General features: G+C 46.9%; 1 protein-coding gene across 6 annotated transcripts in view; it reads right to left on the bottom strand.

Annotated features, from left to right (window-relative positions):
* The window catches only part of PDE1C (phosphodiesterase 1C), a 1445089-nt gene that overhangs the window by 559607 nt on the left and 860402 nt on the right, over window positions 1-25080 (bottom strand). Inside the window, exon 1 of one of the 6 annotated variants that reach the window (XM_063922567.1) lies at window positions 9007-9037. The exons of the other annotated variants lie outside the window; for them this stretch is intronic. The gene's annotated coding sequence lies outside the window, so the exon portion shown is untranslated. Of the gene's footprint in view, window positions 1-9006; window positions 9038-25080 lie in introns of those variants that run through there. 6 annotated transcript variants of the gene reach the window in all.

The following is a 25080-nucleotide window of genomic DNA, read 5'->3' as shown; positions in this document are numbered from 1 at the left end:
TACTGCAAAGCGGATAACTGAGTCCTTGACAACTATGTTGGTGTTAGACGTGCGTCCGGTATCCGCCGTTAGTTCACAGGGAACTAGACAATTTATTGAGGCAGTGTGCCCCCGTTACCAAATACCATCTAGGTTCCACTTCTCTAGGCAGGCGATACCGAGAATGTACACGGACGTCAGAAAAAGACTCACCAGTCTCCTAAAAAATGCAGTTGTACCCAATGTCCACATAACCACGGACATGTGGACAAGTGGAGCAGGGCAGGGTCAGGACTATATGACTGTGACAGCCCACTGGGTAGATGTATGGACTCCCGCCGCAAGAACAGCAGCGGCGGCACCAGTAGCAGCATCTCGCAAACGCCAACTCTTTCCTAGGCAGGCTACACTTTGTATCACCGCTTTCCAGAATACGCACACAGCTGAAAACCTCTTACGGCAACTGAGGAAGATCATCGCGGAATGGCTTACCCCAATTGGACTCTCCTGTGGATTTGTGGCATCGGACAACGCCAGCAATATTGTGTGTGCATTAAATATGGGCAAATTCCAGCACGTCCCATGTTTTGCACATACCTTGAATTTGGTGGTGCAGAATTTTTTAAAAAACGACAGGGGCGTGCAAGAGATGCTGTCGGTGGCCAGAAAAATTGCGGGACACTTTCGGCGTACAGGCACCACGTACAGAAGACTGGAGCACCACCAAAAACTACTGAACCTGCCCTGCCATCATCTGAAGCAAGAAGTGGTAACGAGGTGGAATTCAACCCTCTATATGCTTCAGAGGTTGGAGGAGCAGCAAAAGGCCATTCAAGCCTATACAATTGAGCACGATATAGGAGATGGAATGCACCTGTCTCAAGTGCAGTGGAGAATGATTTCAACGTTGTGCAAGGTTCTGATGCCCTTTGAACTTGCCACACGTGAAGTCAGTTCAGACACTGCCAGCCTGAGTCAGGTCATTCCCCTCATCAGGCTTTTGCAGAAGAAGCTGGAGGCATTGAAGAAGGAGCTAAAAGGGAGCGATTCCGCTAGGCATGTGGGACTTGTGGATGCAGCCCTTAATTCGCTTAACAAGGATTCACGGGTGGTCAATCTGTTGAAATCAGAGCACTACATTTTGGCCACCGTGCTCGATCCTAGATTTAAAGCCTACCTTGGATCTCTCTTTCCGGCAGACACAGGTCTGCTGGGGTTGAAAGACCTGCTGGTGACAAAATTGTCAAGTCAAGCGGAACGCGACCTGTCAACATCTCCTCCTTCACATTCTCCCGCAACTGGGGGTGCGAGGAAAAGGCTCAGAATTCCGAGCCCACCCGCTGGCGGTGATGCAGGGCAGTCTGGAGCGACTGCTGATGCTGACATCTGGTCCGGACTGAAGGACCTGACAATGATTACGGACATGTCGTCTACTGTCACTGCATATGATTCTCTCAACATTGATAGAATGGTGGAGGATTATATGAGTGACCGCATCCAAGTAGGCACGTCACACAGTCCGTACTTATACTGGCAGGAAAAAGAGGCAATTTGGAGGCCCTTGCACAAACTGGCTTTATTCTACCTAAGTTGCCCTCCCACAAGTGTGTACTCCGAAAGAGTGTTTAGTGCCGCCGCTCACCTTGTCAGCAATCGGCGTACGAGGTTACATCCAGAAAATGTGGAGAAGATGATGTTCATTAAAATGAATTATAATCAATTCCTCCGCGGAGACATTGACCAGCAGCAATTGCCTCCACAAAGTACACAGGGAGCTGAGATGGTGGATTCCAGTGGGGACGAATTGATAATCTGTGAGGAGGGGGATGTACACGGTGATATATCGGAGGGTGAAGATGAGGTGGACATCTTGCCTCTGTAGAGCCAGTTTGTGCAAGGAGAGATTAATTGCTTCTTTTTTGGGGGGGGTCCAAACCAACCCGTCATATCAGTCACAGTCGTGTGGCAGACCCTGTCACTGAAATGATGGGTTGGTTAAAGTGTGCATGTCCTGTTTTGTTTATACAACATAAGGGTGGGTGGGAGGGCCCAAGGACAATTCCATCTTGCACCTCTTTTTTCTTTTCTTTTTCTTTGCATCATGTGCTGATTGGGGAGGGTTTTTTTGGAAGGGACATCCTGCGTGACACTGCAGTGCCACTCCTAGATGGGCCCGGTGTTTGTGTCGGCCACTAGGGTCGCTAATCTTACTCACACAGTCAGCTACCTCATTGCGCCTCTTTTTTTCTTTGCGTCATGTGCTGTTTGGGGAGGGTTTTTTGGAAGGGACATCCTGCGTGACACTGCAGTGCCACTCCTAGATGGGCCCGGTGTTTGTGTCGGCCACTAGGGTCGCTAATCTTACTCACACAGCTACCTCATTGCGCCTCTTTTTTTCTTTGCGTCATGTGCTGTTTGGGGAGGGTTTTTTGGAAGGGACATCCTGCGTGACACTGCAGTGCCACTCCTAGATGGGCCCGGTGTTTGTGTCGGCCACTAGGGTCGCTAATCTTACTCACACAGCTACCTCATTGCGCCTCTTTTTTTCTTTGCGTCATGTGCTGTTTGGGGAGGGTTTTTTGGAAGGGCCATCCTGCGTGACACTGCAGTGCCACTCCTAGATGGGCCCGGTGTTTGTGTCGGCCACTAGGGTCGCTAATCTAACTCACACAGCTACCTCATTGCGCCTCTTTTTTTCTTTGCGTCATGTGCTGTTTGGGGAGGGTTTTTTGGAAGGGCCATCCTGCGTGACACTGCAGTGCCACTCCTAGATGGGCCCGGTGTTTGTGTCGGCCACTAGGGTCGCTAATCTTACTCACACAGCTACCTCATTGCGCCTCTTTTTTTCTTTGCGTCATGTGCTGTTTGGGGAGGGTTTTTTGGAAGGGACATCCTGCGTGACACTGCAGTGCCACTCCTAGATGGGCCCGGTGTTTGTGTCGGCCACTAGGGTCGCTTATCTTACTCACACAGCGACCTCGGTGCAAATTTTAGGACTAAAAATAATATTGTGAGGTGTGAGGTATTCAGAATAGACTGAAAATGAGTGTAAATTATGGTTTTTGAGGTTAATAATACTTTGGGATCAAAATGACCCCCAAATTCTATGATTTAAGCTGTTTTTTAGTGTTTTTTGAAAAAAACACCCGAATCCAAAACACACCCGAATCCGACAAAAAAAATTCGGTGAGGTTTTGCCAAAACGCGTTCGAACCCAAAACACGGCCGCGGAACCGAACCCAAAACCAAAACACAAAACCCGAAAAATTTCAGGCGCTCATCTCTACCAGAAACGGTTGCGTTTTTTCACACACTCCCATAAAACGGCCTGTTTCCGCCCAGAAACACCCACTTCCTGTCAATCACACTCCGATCACCAGAACGAAGAAAAAACCTTGCAATGCCGTGAGTAAAATACCTAACTGCATAGCAAATTTACTTGGTGCAGTCGCACTGCGGACATTGCGCATGCGCATTAGCGACTAATCGCTCCGCTGCGAGAAAAAAATAACGAGCGAACAACTCGGAATGACCCCCTATATTCGTTGAGGGACCTGTCACGTTTGTTCCAACTTGTGGGAAACGGAGAGGTATGCCCTTGCTTTTCTTTGTGTGTAAAACTGAATATAACACATGTCCTGTGTATGTTTGTTAAATAGATACACTTACAGTGTCCTTCTTCCAAACATGTCTTTCTCATGGAAAAACTGCAATATGCAAATTAAGCATTTTCCATTCCATTCAAGCAACTTCTAAAATATGGGAGTTCAGAAAGGGATACTTTTGCAACAGAGAAATGCCAAACAAGTAAACATCTTTTTGGAAGCACTCTTATTGTTTATGTAAAATGTTACTTTTATTATGTATATTTTAAAATCAAGAGGGTATAAATAAAATTAGAGGAGGGAAAAGGGTATTCTCATAAATATCCCTAACTTGTTTTGATCCTCCTGTTGAGAAGCAATATGTTGGGTCTTTGGCTGGGTATATACCAGACCGACACGTCGGTGGACCAACCATTGCACCGACCGGGTGGCCGATCAAGGTAAATGTACACCAGCTGGGCATTTAGTTTTTGCCCGCCCAACTGTGATGTCACAGCTAGATGGCCCTATATATCTGCAGATATATCAGCCATTGGCTAAGCTGCACAGCTAATGCAGTATGCCTCTGAACAATGACGTTCATAGGCATATCGGTGGTACACATCCCTGCCGATGGGCTCATGATATATATATACAGTTCAATCTCGGGCAGTGGCGCCGAGGGGGGGAGGGTACAAATGACCCGGGCCCAGGTCTGATGGAGGGGCCCAGTGGGGGCCCAGGTCCCCACTCCCTTCTCACCTGGAAGCAGCAGCTGCAGCTTTTTTTCTCAGCCCAGCACACGCTGCTGTGTGCTGGGCTGCAGTGTGGCCAGGGAAGTGCTTAAAATACAATTTGTTTCTGTATTTTTTACTAAGGGTGCATGGCCCCGCCTCCTGTGATTAGGCCATGCCCCCTAAAGAGGACCTGGGCCCAGCCAGGCTCTCTCCAGCCCTGGCTGGGAGGCATGCCATGCTCTTGTGAGTGGGTGCTTCTCATGTGCTAGACACGCCCCCAAAGAGGTGTGGACATGCCCCCAGCATGCTGTGGTCACACCCCCTCCAGGGGTGGTGCGGGGGGCCCAGGAAGTTGGTGTACCGGGGCCCAGGATTTCTCTTGGCAGCCCTGATCTCAGGTAAAACAATTTATTGCATTTGTAACATAAAAATGTTGTGTTCTGTAAACACATTTTGGCTTAGAAAGAACATGGTAGGTGAGTTGCAAAATATTTAGATATTTTACAGTACTTAATTGTTATTTTGATTGTAGTTTGGACACTTCACAAAATCCATTACGCTTTCATGTGCCAGATACCAAAATAGAGTGGGTTACAAACAGAATTGTCAGTATTACAATACCTCTTGCTCAGTAAAATTAAGTAGTAAGCCTGGTGGTGCATAATATTGTGATTTCATATTTTATTGAAATTATTCCTTTTACATATATCATATTTGTATGTTGATTACTATAACAAGGGTGGCTTTTCGAGGTTTAGAATACGGTATGGTAATTGCCATTAGACACAACAACATGAGAGCGCTACATTTCAAACATAACATTACAACTTATTGCAATAGTCCAAATATCACATTATAATGTATTTGTGACATAGTGCTCTATTTATTAGGGATGTTCAGTATCAGCTTTGGTTAGTACTGTTTCAGCACTGCTTCTCCAGAGATGTGGAGTCTAATGGGGCACAGGTATTTGCCAGGGACCCTTGCAAATATGTCTGGGCTTCTCTGTTGGAGCCCTGTATGTGACGGCCCTCTGAGTAGGCACCTGATGTAACTAGCAGTGATGTGACGGAAAAAAGATTTGAGGTACCAGGAGGTCAGGTGGTGTAGTGACTAACACGCTTGACTTGATGGGGCACAGAATGACTAGGAGGTAAGGTTTATGGTAGTACTGTAGATACTGTAATGTGCTGTGAGGTGCAAGGCACCAGGAGATCTGATGGGTTAATTGTTTGCACTATGAGATACAGCGAGTTACTGACCTTCCAGAAAATGGAGCAGTAAATACAATGAGAGTGCCATGAGGCACGTTGCACCCGAATGGTAGAGTACAAGCACAAAGAGGCACAGGTAGTCTAGCTGAAGAAATTAGGAGAGGCAAGAATCTCAGGGAATCAAGACGTCATTGGCTCAGCAGTCAATCACATTACAGGAGTTAAGACAGCACAGCCTACGTGGGCACTGGGAAGATGTCAAGACTACATGGCTCTCATTCTATGATGAGCTGTGATTAGCTTAAGGATTGAACCAGAATGCCTAATTCATCGAACATGAGAAGTCTTAGCCACGGCCCGCCTTGTGAGCTACTCATCACTTGTGGCAGTGGGGCTGTGGTAATTATCATTATGTACTGAACTGCTGCACATAGCAGTAATTTACTGAGAGAGAACTCCTCTTCCTTGGTGAGGAAATTATGGGCCTAATTCTGAGTTGATCGCAGCAGCAAGTTTGTTAGCAATTGGCCAAAACCATGTGCACTGCAGGGCGGGGCAGATATAACATGTGCCTTATTCTGTCAGCCTAACACTGGTGGCAAAAGGAGGACATGATATGTGTGGCAAAGGGCCGCTCATGCACCTTGACCAAGCAAAGCTTTCATAATGCCTTCCAGAGATGGTCACATTCAGCTGATATTGAAATCCTGACATCTGGCACATTTGCAGTCCCCATGAAGGTCTATGGGGATGGTGGTAAACTGCTGGAACAAGGTTGAATCAGAAATTCCTCTGATGTTAACCATTTTTTTAATTAGCAAACTGCCGTGATAGAGCATTTTGCCAGCATTTGCGTTGGAAGATGGGGCACACAAAGCATTAGTGCACCATGATTGATGACCAAGTTTATTTGCAGGATATGGATAAAGCTTAACAGTTGCCTTTTACTCAACAGCGCCCAGATTTAGATGATACATTAATGCATTATGATGCAGGCCAATGCAGCTTCTGCCTAGTCTCATCCTCATTACTCACACACTCAGAATAATTAAAAATAGAGAGACTGAGAACCTGACTTAGCTAAATTATGAAAAATTAACTTAAAATGAATTACAATAAGTTAGTGACAGATAATAACAGCAGTCAAAGACCCATCATACTGGGAGGAACAGACAGGAGGGAACAGAGCAGCCCAGAGTGCGGGCTCACTGCAAACAATGTCAGTGGAAAGGATGTAGGGTCCTACCTGTGAGAGCTTACAGTCTAGGGACCAAAACGTTATTAATATAACAACAAATGGACTGAGTACTAATAAAAAAAAAAAGTAAATGTAAAAATAAAGTAATGCAGGAAGATACTGTAGGGCTGACTGCTGTCGCAGCAGCAGCCTCTCTCTCTAGCCTAGCCTAGCGAGTGTGTTAGCTGGGGAGAGAGGCTTCTGCAGCAGCAGTTTCTTCCTTCTCCCTACCGGAAGGGGAATGCGGACATGGGCCCCACCACCGTGCCCCTTCAACAGACCCGGGTAAATAGTACTTGCTCCCTTTCCTCCTCTCGGTGGCCCTGGGAACACTTGGGTAAAGTACAGTAATTCCTTGGGGCTGTAGCAAAGTTAGTACATATCACATCTTGCACTTGCCAGTTTGCACACGCATATGCGACCATGCAGATTTGTTTTATCATGCCTATGCCAGGATGGATTTGAAGGAGTGTGACGAGTTTGTTATAACGTAAGCCAAGTATAGTAAGGACATGTTTTCACATTTATAAACACAGGCAGAAATTGAAAAAATACATTTAACCATATTATTTGCAGGTGGATAGAGGCAGGTGCAAATAATCGATGAGGATGAGGATGATGGTCACAGGCACTAGTGGACCAATTGTTATTGGCTTGTGAATACTCTGCCGACACTGATTGGTGCTATCTTCATCGATTGGGCATAGATTATTCTTCTGCAAGCGTCTATTAAAGCAACCATTATCATTTTTTACGTATGCGATATGAGGAGTTATTTCTGTTTTAGAGAAGTTGTTGCCGTTTAATTGGTGATTAATAGGAAATTTATCGACGCACACAAATAAATGAAATAAATGGGATGTGGTCAGGAGCCCGGAAATCGGGAACCAGGATCAGAATGCTGACAGCGGTATCCCGACATTCAGAATCCCAACAGCAATACTGGGATTAGGGTTATGATAATGTTAGGGCAAGGCACTAGAGGCGGGGTTAGGGTTTGGCACCGGGAGGAGGGTTAGAGTTATGCACTAGGGGGGGCTAGGGTGAGGTCGTGGGGGGATGGGGAAGGTTAGGCTGCAGGGTGGGTGGGTTAGGGGTATGGTTAAAACACTCAGCAAAAACCGTTGGTGTTCTGAGCGTCGAAAAGCCTCTGTCGGCTTCCTGACTGTCAGCATCCAGACCCCCCCCCCCCCCCCGGATTTGAATACCATCCTAATTAAATAACTCTGAATCATCCCAAATATCTATATAGTCCTACACTGCAATGATTTGCATGATAACAGAAAAATAATTAAAATTACCAAGGAAAAACTCTCTGAAACATGCAACTGAGTTTCTTTGAGTTAACATGAACAGTTCTATTACAAATATACAAATATTGCCTTTATCATTAGCAATATTTCAGTAAAATTACCCTTTAATAATTATTATTACTAGGATAAAATTATAAATAGGCAACAAAAAGATGATTACAATGTAAATGCATAAAAGTAGAATAAAATATATATTGCGTATGGGGGTAATTCCAAGTTGATCGCAGCAGGATTTTTTATAGCAATTGGGCAAAACCATGTGCCCTGCAGGGGAGGCAGATATAACATGTGCAGAGAGAGTTAGATTTGGGTGGGTTATTTTATTTCTGTGCAGGGTAAATACTGGCTGCTTTATTTTTACACTGCAAATTAGATTGCAGATTGAACACACCCCACCCAAATCTAACTCTCTCTGCACATGTTATATCTGCCTCCCCTGCAGTGCACATGGTTTTGCCCAATTGCTAACAAAACTCCTGCTGCGATCAACTTGGAATTACCCCATATATACAGTAGCTGTGAATATTGCTTAAATGGAATGCCCTTTTCATACTCTCCATGTGTGTATTACTGTGGTATTACTGATTGGAGTGCATGCTAAACCACTGCTGATTGTCAAGTTAAATCTTTAACATTTAGCAAATATTATTATTGTACGCACCGAGACTCCGACAAGAGCAATACCTTTAGGATTGGGTAATAATCTATCATAAACGTGTTCTGAGGGAAATCCTCTGTTAATCTCCTGTTTGCCAGACTCTGTGAGGATTGACCCTCCAGAATTAAAGGAAAAACTAGGGCAACCAAGTTAATATTGCTTCTCTAATCACACAAGTTTAAAAAGCCACAGTGCTAGGTGTTTACTTCTAAAATATGAAGATTGATATTATGTAGATGATAGTTATTGCTATATTAAATCTAACCATCCTACTCATGGCATACCTCCCAACTTTCTGTTGTTGTGGTGCGGGACACTCGAGCGGCGCTCCCAAGAAGGGGCGTGGCCTATGAAAAAGGGGCGTGGCTTCACGGAGGACCCGCGATCACGAGCCACGCCCCCGTTTTCGTCACTGAGGGGGCATGCCCAGCGCTCTGTGAGCAGCTGGCATGCTCCCTCTCCCTTTGACTCCACTGAATAGACGCTGCACACAGCGTCTATTCACCGCTGCTCTGCTAAGCAGAGCAGCGATTTACAGAGCCTCCCAACTGACCCCCCCCCCCCCCCACACACTGCGGGACACTGTGGCCCCCGGGTGGGACAGCGGGACAGTCCCCCAAAAACGGGACTGTCCCGCGAAAATCGGGACAGTTGGGAGGTATGCTCATGGGGGTAATTCCAAGTTGATCGCAGCAGGAAATTTTTTAACAATTGGGCAAAACCATGTGCACTGCAGGGGAGGCAGATTTAACATGTGCAGAGAGAGTTAGATTTGGGTGGGGTGTGTTCAATCTGCAGTCTAAATTGCAGTGTAAAAATAAAGCAACCAGTATTTACCCTGCACAGAAACAAAATAACCCACCCAAATCTAACTCTCTCTGCACATGTTATATCTGCCTCCCCTGCAGTGCACATGGTTTTGCCCAACTGCTAAGAGATTTCCTGCTGCGATCAACTTGGAATTGTTGAAAGGGTGTGTCAAGGACTACCTATAGCCACTCGGGGGGGTGTCCTGCAATGGCAGGTGAAAACTATAGTACTAAGAGCAGCAAAAAAAAAAAAAAAAGAGTAATACTGTAGGTACATTACAGTAATAATACAGGTGCACTAACTTAAGATACCCTGTACATTTGTGAGAAAAACGGACAGTATATACATATTACACCCAGTTCACAGACCCCCATAATACATTATATTATACACAATTCCCCTCCCAATATTGTACCCAGTACCATATTTCATTACATTATACACGGTCCCAACATTACACCCAGTACCACAGGCCTGCGCAGCACATTTTATTAGGGGGTGCACTGTCGGAGGGGTGTGTCTAGCACCGCCTTTTGGGCATGTGTCTAGCGCCATCTATTGACAGGCATCGCAATATAAAATATCCACCCTTGTACCAATCCTAATAAAGCAGTAACATTGTCAGATGTTGTGGAGTGCACCAAACAAACACCCCTGATGGCACTCACTGCAATTACAGTGCTCCTCCTCAGCCTGGTCTGGCTCCCCCTCTCTTTCCCCTGCAAGCTGCAGCAGCTTACTTACAAGTCAGTCACTCACTGACAGTCGCAGACTAGTACTGCTGCTGCTGCTGGAAAAACAAGTGACGTGTCAATGCTGCTGCCGGCCGCCTGCCAGTATTGCATTTGTCTTCCTAAGAGGAACGCTGGCTGCATGCTGATACTCATCAGTGGCTGGCGTTGGCATAGCATAGAAGGAGAGAGGTGGGCATGTGGCGGGTGGGCGTGCGAGCAGCATGACATAATTACATCACGCTGTTTTTATACATGGAGGTGGAGCCGGGAGTTTGAAAGCCGGTGGCAGTGGCACCCTTGATTAACCCAGGCGTCCGGTCAGTAATGCAGTCCTGACAGGGTGCAGCACAGAGGGGACAGTAATCAGCCTGCTCGGCGATCGATGCATCAGGCATGTGAGATAGGGGTGCCGGACATTAAGGGCGCCTGTGCGCACCAGGCACCCCCCCTGCGCACACCTATGGCCAGTACACATATCACCATATTCTGTTACATTATAAACACAGCCAAAGCTGTAACTAGACATTTCGGCACCAGAAAAAGAATTGGTTAGCCCACCAATATGCAGAATAGGGACAGTGCATGCCAGAGGCGCGCATCAAAAAAATAAAGTGCCGTGGCTTCATGAGAAGGGCGTGGCCACAGAATTCACATTATATTACCCAGCATAGTTGTGTACATTAGTCACATTACACTGCACAGTAGTACCCCTTAAACACATTACGCCACAGTAGAGCCCCTTATACACATAACACCATGGTAGAGCCCCTTATACACATTACGCCATGGTAGAGCCACTTATACACATAATGCCAGGTAGCCCCTAATACACATTTTTGCCAGGGAGCCCCTTATACACATTACGCCAGGTAGAGCCCTTTACACCCAGGAGAGATAAGTGTGTGTGTGTGTGTGTGCATAGACAGCAGCGCATCAGCACAACCCGCAGCTCCACGTCTCACCCTCCTCCGTGAGCAGCTCTGGGACCCACTATTCCACAACTCCAGCTGCACTGCGCACCACACAGAGGTTGACACTCGGGATGCCCAGCGCTGCCTGCTGTAATATACAAAGCAGGCAGCGCTGCAACTGTCGACAGCAATGCAGACAGAGCCGGCCAATAAGTGTAAGAGTAGATGGTGCGCCAACATGAAAAGTGCGCGGTGCGCAAGGCACCAGCTGCCCCACCCTATTTATGGCCTGGACACAGCACCATAGTACATTACATTATACACAGCCCCACTCCTCCATATTACAGCCAGTACCACATTACATTACATTAAACATAGCCCCTGCAGTGACATAACTAGACATTTTAGCACTGTGTGCGAAAAACGGCATCGGTGCCCTTCCTATACAAAAGAGGGCCAGTGCGCGCCTTAGGCGCGCATGCCAAAAATATAGGGCATGGCTTCATAGGGAAGTGGCAGAGCTAGCGTTTACACATTAGGCAGGTAGAGCCTCTTTTACACAGTATGACAGGCAGAGCCCCCTTTTACAGACGGGGTCATTCCGAGTTGATCGCACACTAGCTGTTTTTAGCAGCCGTGCAAACGCATAGTCGCCACCCACGGGGGAGTGTATTTTCGCTTTGCAAGTGTGCGAACGCCTGTGCAGCCGAGCTCTTCAAAAACATTTTGTGCAGTTTCAGAGTAGGTCTGAACTTACTCAGCCCTTGCGATCACTTCAGTCTTTTTGGTGCCAGAATTGACGTCACACACCTGCCCTCCGGACACACCTGCATTTTCCCTACCACTCCCAGAAAACGGTTAGTTGACAACCATAAACGCCCTCTTTCTGTCAATCTTCTTGCGATCGGCTGTGCGTATGGATTCTTCATCAAATCCATAGCTCAGCAACAATCCGCATTGTACCCGTACGACGCCATGTGGTGCATGCGCAGTAGAGACCTGATCGCAGCGCAGCAAAAATCGGCAGCGTGCGATCAACTTGGAATGACCCACCGAGTACGGTAGGTAGAGTCCCCCTTTTACACATTAGACAGGTGGAGCTCCCTTTTACACAGTAGGCAGACAGAGTCCCCCTTTTTTACACATTATGGCAGCAGAGTCCCCTTTTTTGCACATTACAGCAGCAGAGTCCCCTTTCTATACATTAAGCAGGCAGACTCCCCTTTTTACACATTACAGCAGCACAGTCCCCCTTGTTTACACATTATGGCAGGCACTCCCCCTTTTTTACACATTATGGCAGACAGCCCCCCTTTTTTTATACATTAGAGCAGGCAGTACCCCTTTTTTACACATTATGGCAGGCGGGGGGTGGTGGAAAGAGAGAGATACTCACCTTTGACGAACCAGCATGCCTCTCCATTGTGGGTGGGCAGGGGGCGGGCTGGGAGAGACGTAATCTCTCCCAGCACATAGGGTGTGTGCGGAGGGGGAGCAGAGGGGGAACTGCAGCACTGCCCGGCTACCTATGTGAGAGGTAGCCAGGAAATGCAGCTAGCTGCCGGGTGGTGACGGCGGTGGGCCAGACCGCACAATGCGACGGATTGGACAGGCGGGAGTTGCCGGTGATCCTGCGCCTCCAGTGCATCTAAGCTGTGTGCCAGTAACCACTGGAAAACACCTACTTACGGTCCTGGCCCCAGTCCCCCATATTACAGCCAGCACACACAGACCCAAATATCACATTACATTATACACAGCCCCACTCCCCCATGTTACAGCCAGTACACACAGTACCACATTACATTACATTATACACAGCACCCCCCTTCCCCCTCAATATTACACTGAGTAGCACATTACATTTCACACAGCCCTCCTCCCCCATATTACAGATAGTACACACAGCACCATATCACACTATATTATACATTGCACGCAGGGCCGTCTTTTCGTATGGGCTCAATGGGCACTTGCCCAAGGGCCCCAGGATTCTAAGGGTCCTAGACTGATAGCTGAGGGTTTCCTCTTTCCAGGGGTACCAGATATTTGAAAATCGGAGATGGGGAACCGGAGATATCCAACTTCAAAGCAGTGGTCCCCATCCAAGCCTGTTAATTGCTATTCCCAGCCAGATATCTCGGGTTCTGTCTGACTTAGAGTTTTTCTGAGGGTATACTCCAAAAGCTGTGACTCTACCCGTTTGGGGGATACTGGCAGCTTGTCTCTACTATGTCCAGAATCAGAGATATCAGCCTTCCAGCAGCTGGTCCCTGCTCCAGCTCTACACGCCTGGTATGCAGTTTTATAAATTCTTTGGTGGATTGTTCTGGCTCCGGAACTCTGATTCCCAAGTCCCCAGTACCTCCTGAAAGGAGAAACTATCTAGTTTTTTATCCCATTCAAAGTTAAGAAATTTATTTTCAGAAATTTGAGATATCTGCAGTCAAGCATGCTGCCCTCCCACTGGAAAATGATGAATAATAAGCCCGCTCCGCTATCCACCCCTCTCCTACGTATTAAACACTCCCTACCACTCTAAAAGTCATGTTCCAGGGCCCCTTGATTCATCCCAATCCTCCTTCTACAGTTAAGTGTTCTCCCTCCTGCTCCATCTTTGCAGTAAAATGAGTGATTAGCAGAAATTACTGCTCCAGGTCCTACATGCTGAGCGGAAGATAGAACACCCCCTACCACCCGCGGGGCATCAAAGCTGCCGCAGATAGCAACCCCCACCCCTACTGCTGGAGGATGGGTAAGGGGCCCAGTACATTGCTGTGCCCAGGGGCCTACACTGCTGTTAATACAGCTCTGACTGCACCATCCCCCTCTCCATTATAACACCAGGAAGCACATTACATTTCACACAGCCCCCTCCCCCATATTAAACAAAGTACCATATAACATTATATTATGCACAGCACACACAGCCCAAATACCCTCCCCCCCACCTTAACCAATCACATTATACACATCTCCCCTTCCCCATGGAACCCCTAGCACATACAGCACCCACCTGGCTATTGCTGCTTCTTCCTGTGAAGAGCAGGAGCCGACCTGGGACGGTGTGGTGAGGGAGACAGTACTGGGCAGGCACATGAGGAGGAGCAGGAAGAGGTAAGATGGGCTGTGTCTAAAGGCCCGTACACACTGGCCAATATATCAGCCGTTCTCTTGAACGGCTGATATATCGCGGGTCCGTCGGCCAGTGTGTACGGCCGATACGTCTGTGAACTCCGTCGTTCACAGACGTATCGCGTCGGCCACGCAGTACAGCCGTCAGCCAATATATCTACTGATATATTAGTGCGTCGCTGTGTGTGTACGGGGCAGTCGGCCGACCGCCCGTACACATGCTGCGGCGGCTGGCGGTGATTGACAGCTGAACTGGGCGGGCGTGTGTACACGCCCGCCCAGTTCATGATGTCAGTCCCCGACGGATCGGGCAATGTGTATGCTCAACACACTGCCCGATCTGTCCATAGATATATCTGCAGATCAATTGATCTGCAGATATATCTACTAGTGTGTACCCACCTTTACACGCAGCCCTGTGAGTATGGTGGGCGGGGCCAGCAGCAGTGAAGCAGAGCAGTGGCCGTCAGTAGACCAGCTGCTCTGCTGATAATTCTCCTGCCTCTGCTCAGGTTGCCCGGCTCTGTGTGCACAGCCCTGTGTGCTCTGTCTGCGGCAGCCGGCTGTGACCTCTTCAGTGCAGGCTCCGCCCCCACATTTCCGGACTTGCGCATGCGCAGTCCGGATTTACACGGAGGAGCTGCTTTAAAAACTGGAAGGACAGGCAAGGTATGCGGGGCAGCGAGAGGCTCATTTAAAAATCAGGAACCTCCCGCTGCAATGTAGCTGGGCGCTAGGTGCGCTGGGCGGTGACGGCGGTGGGGACGTGGGCCAGACCCCACAGTGCAGCGGTGTCAACGGCGACGGAGCGGCCAGTCGGGTGTTGCCAGTGGTCCTGCACCTCCAACGCATCTGCGCTGTGTGCCAGGCACCACTGGCACATACCTAGTTACGGCTCTGGTAGACATGCATATATATTACCCCTTCTTTGTCACCCCAGTATGTTAGCCCTTCACCTTTTAGATTGTAAGCTCACAAGAGCAGGGCCTTCTCCCCTCATGTGGCTTTCCGTCTCTTACTTACACTATCTTATACTCAATACTTCTTTTGATGGCCCCTAACCCCTGGGTTTCTGTATATACCTTGTACTTGTCCTATATTGTCTCAAACTGTAAATTCTTTTTTTTCTTGTTTTGCTCATTTGTTTAGGTACTCTGTGATGGGCACTGCGGATCCCTTGTGGCGCCATATAAATAAAATATAATAATAATAATAATACAGGTTGAGTATCCCTTATCCAAAATGCTTGGGACCAGAGGTATTTTGGATATGGGATTTTTCCGTACTTTGGAATAATTGCATACCATAAAGAGATATCATGGTGATGGGACCTAAATCTAAGCACAGAATGCATTTATGTTACATATACACCTTATACACACAGCCTGGAGCTCATTTTAGCCAATATTTTTTATAACTTTGTGCATTAAACAAAGTGTGTGTACATTCACACAATTCATTTATGTTTCATATACACCTTATAAACACAGCCTGAAGGTCATTTAATACAATATTATTAATAACTTTGTGTATTAAACAAAGTTTGAGTACATTAAGCCATCAGAAAACAAAGGTTTCACGATCTCACTCTCACTCAAAAAAGTCTGTATTTCGGAATATTCCGTATTTCGGAATATTTGGATATGGGATACTCAACCTGTAATAATAATAATAATAATAATAATAATAATAATAGATAGATAGATAGATAGATAGATAGATAGATAGATAGATAGATAGATAGAATCCAATTAGACCGGCACTCCACTTAGTGTATAAATAGAACCTGCATGCCCTGTTACCGTCAACGGGCCCGATTCAGACCTGATCGCTGTTGTGCGAAATCACACAGTGGCCGATTATTGAACTACTGCGCATGCGTATGCACCGCAATGCAGAGGCTCGACACCAAATAGCGACAGAATGGTGCGAAAATTTTGATCGCTAGGCATACGCAAGATGATTGACAGGAAGCAGACGTTTGGGTGTGGTAACTGGATGTCTTGTGAGAGTGTCAGGAAAAACGCAGGCGTTCCCAAGCGTTTTCTGGGAGGGTGTGTGATGTCAGCTCTGGCCCCTAACAGCCTGATTCTATTGCAGGAGTAAGTCCTGGGCTACGCATAGGCTTTACAAACTGGAAAAATAATTTGAGGTGAGTGAGTTGCGAACGGATTTGCAGCTGTCTACTGTCTGACAAAGTTTTCGCACGGCGTATGCATGCATTCGCACAATGGCAGGTTTTCACGCTGCGACTATCTGATCACAGCCCTCTACAAATTTGCAGAGGAGCGATCAAGTCTGAATTAGGCCCCACATCCAGCCACATCTGATTTCCCTTCATAACTCATGGAAGTTCAGTGGAAAATCTGAGATGTTACTGTACCGTAATACTCAGTAACGCGCGTATTCACAACACCGAGCGCCTCTCATTCTCTCCAACCAAAACCTCTTTAGCCAAACAGGGAACCATTACTGTGCATGTAAAAGGTCATTATATGATATCTTTTCTAATTCTTATCTGCATGCAGTAGATATAGGGGGTCATTCTGAGTTGATCGCTAGCTGCATTTGTTCGCAGCACAGCGATCAGGCTAAAAAATGGCAGCTCTGAGCATGCATATGCAGCACAATGCACACGCGCAGCGTACGGGCACAACGAACTATGCAGTTTTGCACAGGGTCTAGCGATGCATTTCAGTTGCACTGCTTGCCGCGGAGTGATTGACATGAAGTGGGCGTTTCTGGGTGGCAACTGACCGTTTTCAGGGACTGTTAGGAAAAACGCAGGTGCGCCAGGAGAAACACAGGCGTGGCTGGGTGAACGCTGGGCGGGTGTGTGACGTCAAATCCGGAACTGAATAGTCTGAAGTGATTGCAAGTGCTGAGTAGGTTTTGAGCTACTCAGAAACTGCACAAATTTTTTTTGCAGGCGCTCTGCGAAACAACCGTTCACACTTCTGCTAAGCTAAAATACACTCCCAGTGGGCGGCGGCATAGCATTTGCACTGCTGCTAAAAACTGCTAGCGAGTGATCAACTCGGAATGACCCCCATAGACGACAATGAATTCTCATTCAGTGTAATTGAACAAATGGCTGCACCGGTATAGTGAATTATGGGTTTGTTGAGCCTGTAATAGTACCAAATCTATGAACAACATCGGACTTATACTGTTTTACTTACTGTACACTTCTTGGAAAGTGTTTATGATGCTTTGTTGTCAAAAATGTATATTGTGTGCTTTGTAACCACTATATGTTAAAGCAGAAACGTTCTGTAACTTGACCTGTGGTAGCAATAATACTGCGCATTTCGTAGTGTGCTTTATTGTAGTTTATTTTAGCACTAAAATAACCATCTCCAGATTATTGTTTCCAGCAAAGTTTCTGTGATCTCTGGACCGTGCTGCCTTTTAGCTTACTCAGGGTGAAGCAGTAAACTCTTCTCTATAAACATAAGGCTCAATATAAGAATTTAAGAAATAAAAAAACATTTAATGCTGAAATGTAAATGAAAGCTCCTATAATATATAAATATACACTAAAGTGCTATTGAACTTTGGCTGCATGTGTTAAAGTAGTAACATGAAAGGTTCAGTATTATGCCTTTAGAGGTAAGGGGGTTGTTTCATTTCTCGTTGTGTCCATTATTTTTTACATTTATTGGAAAAAGAACTAAAGATAATAACAGCTAGTCACTGTAATATAAATGTAAAATGAATCAGAATGTACAAATTCAGTACACAGCCGTCTGCCCTTTCCCAGTTTAGTTCACAGCATAGAGTATTTTATAAGACATGTACTTATTAGTGTCAAACAGCCTCAGCATGTATAGAGAAGATATAATAGACTTGTAGTAGATGCAATGTCATCCTAATAGGCAACAAGCTAACTGACTAAACCAGACCGGAATATCTACTAGAAAATACAACAGCAGCACCAAGGATCCATATGCCACAAAATTCTCTATTTGCCAAATTATTATGGCATTACTTTGCAGCAGTTCCCACACTGTGATTAATCAGCAGAGTCTCCTATGGAGAGCGTTCCTGAGTGACCTCCCATTCGAGATGGAGCTCTGGAAGGAGGAGTTGCAACGTTTTTTTCATTTGCCAAGATTCGGAATGCTACAAGAACCAAAGGGAACTTGACCCCTTCATTTTGTAATTTAGTTATAAATGGGTAAATGTGTCAGCGTGGGTTTATTTAAAATAAAATATTACATCAGTTAGTATGCAAGTCCTGTCTTTTATTTATTATTTTTTTGACAGGTGTCACCAGGCCAGTGATGTCCAGGCATGCTGACACTTGTGGTTTGACAAGTGCTATCATGCCCGGACAGGCTTGCTCTGACCTAAAGTCTACGTATAAAGAACAATATTATTTGAACTTTATCTATACTATTATGTTTGCACCTAAATCCCCAATGCTGTGGAGAAAAGGCATGTTTTTTTTAGGGGAACCCCACTTTTGGGGGAATCCCCACTTCCCTAGGAATTACAGCCCTAGGCTGACCAGTGGAGGGCTAGTTGCCATTATGGCAGGGGGTCCTACACTGTGTGTTCAACTGCTATAGCATCAGCTGCATCAACTTGTTCAACCTAGTGTAGCTATTGGAAACTAGGAGGTATATTTACTAAAGTGCAGGTTTATAGAATGGGAGATGTTGTCCATAGCAACCAATCAGATTATAGCTTTATCTTCTAGAAGGTGTTAGATAAATGATAAGTAGAATCTGATTGGTTGCTATCGGCAACAACTCACCGTCTATAAACCCACACTTTAGTAAATATACTTCTAGGCGGAAAATAGTGTTAAGTCCCCTCCTATTTTTGAATACTTTACTAGACTTCCATTAGTTGGACGAGTTTGCAGAGAGCTCTGATGTTGGATTGTATTCTAAATGCCTAATGCAATGGGGTTTAGACGGAAAAATACAATGGACATACAGTAGCAATTGTATTTCAAATGATTCATAAAATCGATGTCTAATAAATACTGTTATTTTATACATAAATTGTAGGCGATGACCAACGGAATTGTAAATATATCACAAAGCTCAGTTGTGACCCATGCATCTCCATTGTATATACTGTATCCATCAACTGCTGGGGGGTTTTCAATAACCATTTCTTGGATTTCCTTTTTTTTTTCTAGATAATTTTTATGATATGTGCAAGGTGATAAGGGCACCAGCCAATCAGCTCCAATATGTAAATTAACAGTTAGGATCTGATTGGCTGCTGCCTTTATCACCTTGCACATATCACTGGTTTATCACTTCCTTATGCCTTCTCCAGGTTACTACATCTACCCCAATAAATCCAAACAAAGGGAGGGAATTCAATTAGCTGCAATAACCTATTTACAGGGGTTAATGTGGCTAAATGCAATTTAATGAAGCCAGGTGATCAAGTTTTTCTATTCAATTAGCTGTTCAATTAAGCCTGCGTTAACACTCCATAGGCTTTAATACAGCTTTTTTCTTGCAGCCCCGGAGCAGGTGAATCCCTATTGTAAGGTAAAATGTTGAGTCTTAATTGTGAACCCCTGCGTTAAGCGGGAACATAGACACAATAAGTAAAGATTTTACTGTGGCTGATTGATTTCCCCATAGACTCAGCTCCAAGGAGTCAGTGATCCATACTTACCTACCTGACCCTCTCCATGAGGGAGAAAATGCTCTGTTCCTGGACTTTCCTGGTAATGTATGATTGCCAGCACCTGTGGTGAAACGCCTTTCTTATCAATTAACTAGCTCACCACAGGTGATGGCAATCATACATTACCAGGAAAGTCCAGGAACAGAGCATTTTCTCCCTCATGGAGTGGGTCAGGTAGGCAAGTATGCAGTGATCACAGTGGGGCAACATGGAGAATGATGGGAGCTTACAAAAAAAGGGGGTGGGTATCATAATCCACAGTATGACATCAAAAACATTACCCTTACAAATTACTGACAACAGTCAGATAAAATACCACTCCGTATTTTCAAATATTTTCATAATGTTAGACTGATTCTCTACATGAACAATTTTTTTTTTTTACTCCCGCCCTTCAAGTTAAGGAGTACTTGAAGAATTTTCTATTAATGTTTGTCAGGGACACTGCATATATCCTAGTGTTTTGTGTTTTAAAAGGATCAGGACTGTGGGGGTCATTCCGACCCGTTCGCACGCAGCGGTTTTTCGCTGCAGTTCGAATGGGCGCGGAATGCGCATGCGCGTCGGGCGCAGTGCACGTGTGTGACATTGCCTAGCGACAGGGGTCGCCGGGTTACGTCGCGACTACCAACGGGAGCGGTCGCAGCGGCGACCACTAAGAAGATTGACAGCAAGGAGGTGTGGATGGGCGGATCCGGACCGTTGGAGAGTGTTTTCGGGGAGTGGTGAGTAAAACGCAGGCATGTCCAGGACAACGGAGGGCGGAGGTGTGACGTCAAAGCCAGGCCCATCATCGCTGGATCCATCGCACAGGGTAAGTATGTCCAGGGCTGCTCTACTTCTGCTTGAATTTTTTTTAGCTTAGCAGGGCTGCACAAGCGATCGCCGCCCTGCTAAGCTAAAATACACTCCCCCATAGGCGTGGACTGTTGATCGCAGCAGCAGCTAAAAGCTGCTGGCTGTGATCAACTCGGAATGACCACCTGTGTTCCCACAGATCCACCAGGTCTTGATGTAGTGAGTAGTGAACACAGAGCTTTATATTATAGTCACAATTAGCATTTTATCACTGTGCCCATTATACAATACACCCCTTTTAGTGTGTATTTATAACCCAGTAGTGTGCCACCACATGTAGAGAAAGGGTGTAGTATGAGTGGCCGGCGGACGGGATCCCGGGGGTCAGCATACCGGCACCGGGATCCCGACCACCATACCGACAGCTGGGCGAACGCTAATGTGCCCCTTGCAGGCTCGCTGCGCTCGCACGCTGTGGGCATGGTGTCTCACGCGTTATTTTATTCGTGGACCCCCATGAGGGAGAATATGTGTCGGCATGCCAGTGGTCGGGATCCCGGCACTGGTATGCTGGTCACCGGGATCCCGGCCGGAGGCATACTGAAGACCACCCGCGGAGAAGGACCACAGATCCTCAAATCACTTAGTACAATTGTGCAGACTCTGGAACTCAAACTAGCACTCAGTCTACCAATACTTTTAGCATAATCAATAATACAGGGTGTTTCACTTGTAGGAGGTCCTAAGCCACCACAGACACAATATACAAGTTATTAAAGCCAACGTATGATTTAAACACTACCTAAGCCAGTTCATGCGGTGAAGACTTACAATGGTAAATAATGTCTTGTTTGTATATTGTGTCTGTGGGAGGCTAGGGCTCGGGCCTACTATGAGTGAAGCACGCTGAAGTTTTAGGGTAAGTGTGGTCGGACAGCCCCTGGTGACCACATGGACAATGGAGGCCATGGCACTGAAGGGGCTAACCCCTAGTGCCCAGCGTCATTAGGAGGACAAAGGACGCTTGGCGCCACTTTTAAACTGTGCACTGGCGCTAGGCGCCATCTTTAAATGTATTGTGGGTGCTAGGCACCGGGTATTTAAAATTTGTTTAATAATGTGTCATATGTTATATCACTGCGCCGTGCGCAGTTGAAGAATGATGGACTGCATGGTTATAGAACTGTATGGACAGGGCACTTATGAGAAAAGTACAAGGTATTTTGTTTCTAAAAAGGTCTTGAAAATAGTTCTTGAGACACTTTTGCATAGGAAGTCGAATGGTAATTGTCCTAGTCCCAGACTTGCTAGGTACAAGTAAGTGTCAATTAGCCAGCCTGTTGGTGGCCAAAACATTTTCTTTGAAATACAAACGAAGGTGGAAGGAAGACTGTTTTGTTGCAGCCTTTCCTGTTGTAATCCCAAACACTGGGTTTGCATGGAGATGTGAATGAGACAGAAACATTTGTATTTTGAAGCTATGTGTTTAATGTATCAATGGCGAAGTGTAAACTCCCGGGTGGTAGGAATTGTAGTTTAAATTATACCAAACTTTGTGTGTGACAGGAAGGAGGAAATTGCTTCATGCACTTATATCCTTTTAAAATTTAATTTATTTATATTTTGTAAGATATCCTGATTGGATGGAAAGGACTGTGGTTTGTGATTTTACTGTATAAAAAGAGGAGGCCTGTGAGCTTCAGAGTGTATTATGCCAGTTTCATTCTGCTGTGAACATCTTGCTGTATGCCGTTTCCCCTAGCAATAGGGAAAAGTTCTCATTAGAACTATTGCAAATAAATACAATTTGCCTCAAGAAGACCACTTCATCTTGTGACCTGCAGGGCTATGCCAAACATAGCCCCATTCTCCGGCTGTCCAGGGAGCACCCAGCGTCTCCAAGCTCCGCTTTCTGCCAGCTACCGGTAGCGGCCTAGTCAAGTGACTAGTGGGGATTCGTCAACACCACACAGGTGTGGTAAGGCGACGTGTCGACGCATACAGAGCAGAACCATGGTTCCAAACGCCATGGCAGGTTAGGAGTTTGGTGGTGGCAGCATAAACCTGTCCACGGCACAGTGGGTGGAGTCAGTAACAGGCGGTTACTAACAGTAAGCGGGAATCCTCTATGTGGCCAGGTCTCGTGTGACCTAAACATCCATTCTGTGTACTGGGGACGAGACGCAAAAGCTGTGAGGGCTTTCATACAGGACCGTCCGGTCACAGAAATTGGTGGCAGCAGTGGGATAATCCCAGGCAGCTTTTCGGTCACCCGATTGGAGAAGCAGAGTTACTCAGGAGAGGAGTAACTGCAGCGCAGGAGAACGCACAAGATGGCGGACTTCATCGGAATGTCCAAGGATGATTTGGAGATTGTGTGTTGGCAGAAGGGGGTGCAGATTAGAGATGAGCGGGTTCGGTTTTACTCGGTTTTACTCGGTTCTCAAAACGGCATCTAATTGGCTCACGGATGTCACGTGTTTTGGATAGCCAATAAGATTCGGTTTTGAGAACCGAGTAAAACCGAGTAAAACCGAATCCGCTCATCTCTAGTGCAGATCCCTTCCAACGTGTCCAAGAGCGTCATGAAGGCAGTGCTCATGAGCTTGGAGGAGTCCCGCCGGGTGGAGGCACTGACGGCATTAGCAATGCAGAGAATGGCCCACCAGTGGACCTTTGTGAGGAACCAGTGAGACCCACAAGCCCCGACCCCTCTCGCAGCATCAATGTTTCCCAGCAATCTCTAGCAGGGCCAGGATCCCAACGTCCCAGGGGGGGCGGCACAGATAGCCTAGTGGATCGGCTAGCGGAATTGGGGGAAAGGGCAACGGAACAAGAGCGCTTGATCATCATCCAGATGTGGCATGATGAGCGGGCAGCACAGGCTCCGGAAGCCATTGTCAGCTGCTGCACACAGATCGGGACGCATTCGGTTTGCCAAGTTTGCAGACAGTAATGGGGATACTGATGGACATTTACAAGTTTTTGAGAGGACTTGCAGACTACATGAATTACCCAAGTCGGAGTGGGTGAGACACCTTGTGCCCACTCTGCATGGGGAGGCCTTGGAGGCCTATCGAGGAGTGGCCACGGAGGACTGTGGAAATTACCACAAAGTCACAAAGGCCCTCCTCCAGTGATTCTACATCACTCCAGAGTCATACAGGAAGAAATTCCGGGACTTGCCCAAGAATCCTAGCAGCACCCATGAGCAGTTCGCCACCCAGCTGCGGCAGTACGTGGTGAAGTGGGTGAAGGATTCGGAAGCCACTACATGGGACACACTGATCAAACTGATCTGCAGGAAGCAGTTTTATCGCTGGTGCACCCCAGAAGTGAAGGAGTGGGTGCTAGACTGGGAGCCACCCAGCTTAAAGATGGCTGCCCAGTTAGCCGACAAGAATGTGGCAATTCGGCCACAGGGTCAGAAGTGCCCAGACAGCAGACAGCTCCAAAAGACTGTACCACCAGGGGGACACCTCTCTTCAGCTCATCGCCCCCCAAAGCAAGCATCTTCCAACCCGGATGCTCTTGGCCAGCAACAGCACCGCAGTGTCCCTGCAAGTGATCAGAGATCATCGGCGCCACAACTGGAGAAGAAGTGCTACGGCTGTGGGAAAATCGTACATCTGAGGATGAACTGTCCTGCATCCCAAACACCCCAGACTCGTGCCCCAAATCCGAGTGCAGGAGCCTGGCTCGCTTGTTTGATGAATGGAGATGAGCCTATAGAGACTGTTCCCCCTCCAGTCAGTCCAATGGAGTGTGGCGAGAAACAGGTGCACTCTGCGGAGAGAGTCACTTGCATGGCAAAACAGCCCCTACACAATATGTGGAGGCACCTGCAGCTGGTCCACGCGGGACCCCTGCAGGGGGAAGGCCTAAGAGACTCTGGGGCCTCAATCACTGTGGTGAGCCCCCACCTTATAGATCCTGCGACAGTATTGCAGGGTTGCAGGGTCACACTGCCAAGGATCACCCTTGCAGATGGAATGGAGAAAGCAGTTCCCATGGCAAAAGTCTACCTGGACTGGGGAGCTGGACCAGAGTTGCGAGAGGTTGCCATCATGGATGGTCTCCCAACTGATGTGCTCCTAGGAAATTATCTGGGTGGTGGGATCGTCACCACGTTTGCTGGTGCCATTCCCTGGAGTCAAGTTCCACAACCACGGTTGACATCAGCTACTCCAGCACAGCACAGCCCAAAGGAAATGACTACAGCTGCTAGACAACTGCCAGCACAGCCAACCACAGCCTCAACCAGTCCAGAGGAAAAGATTACAGCGGCTAGATCGGTACATCGAGATCC

This window comes from Pseudophryne corroboree, chromosome 5 (genome assembly GCF_028390025.1).
Source record: "Pseudophryne corroboree isolate aPseCor3 chromosome 5, aPseCor3.hap2, whole genome shotgun sequence".
Classification (NCBI taxonomy): Eukaryota; Metazoa; Chordata; class Amphibia; order Anura; family Myobatrachidae; genus Pseudophryne; species Pseudophryne corroboree.
The sequence above is the reverse complement of the archived record's forward strand: the minus strand, read 5'-3'. Positions and strand labels throughout refer to the sequence as shown.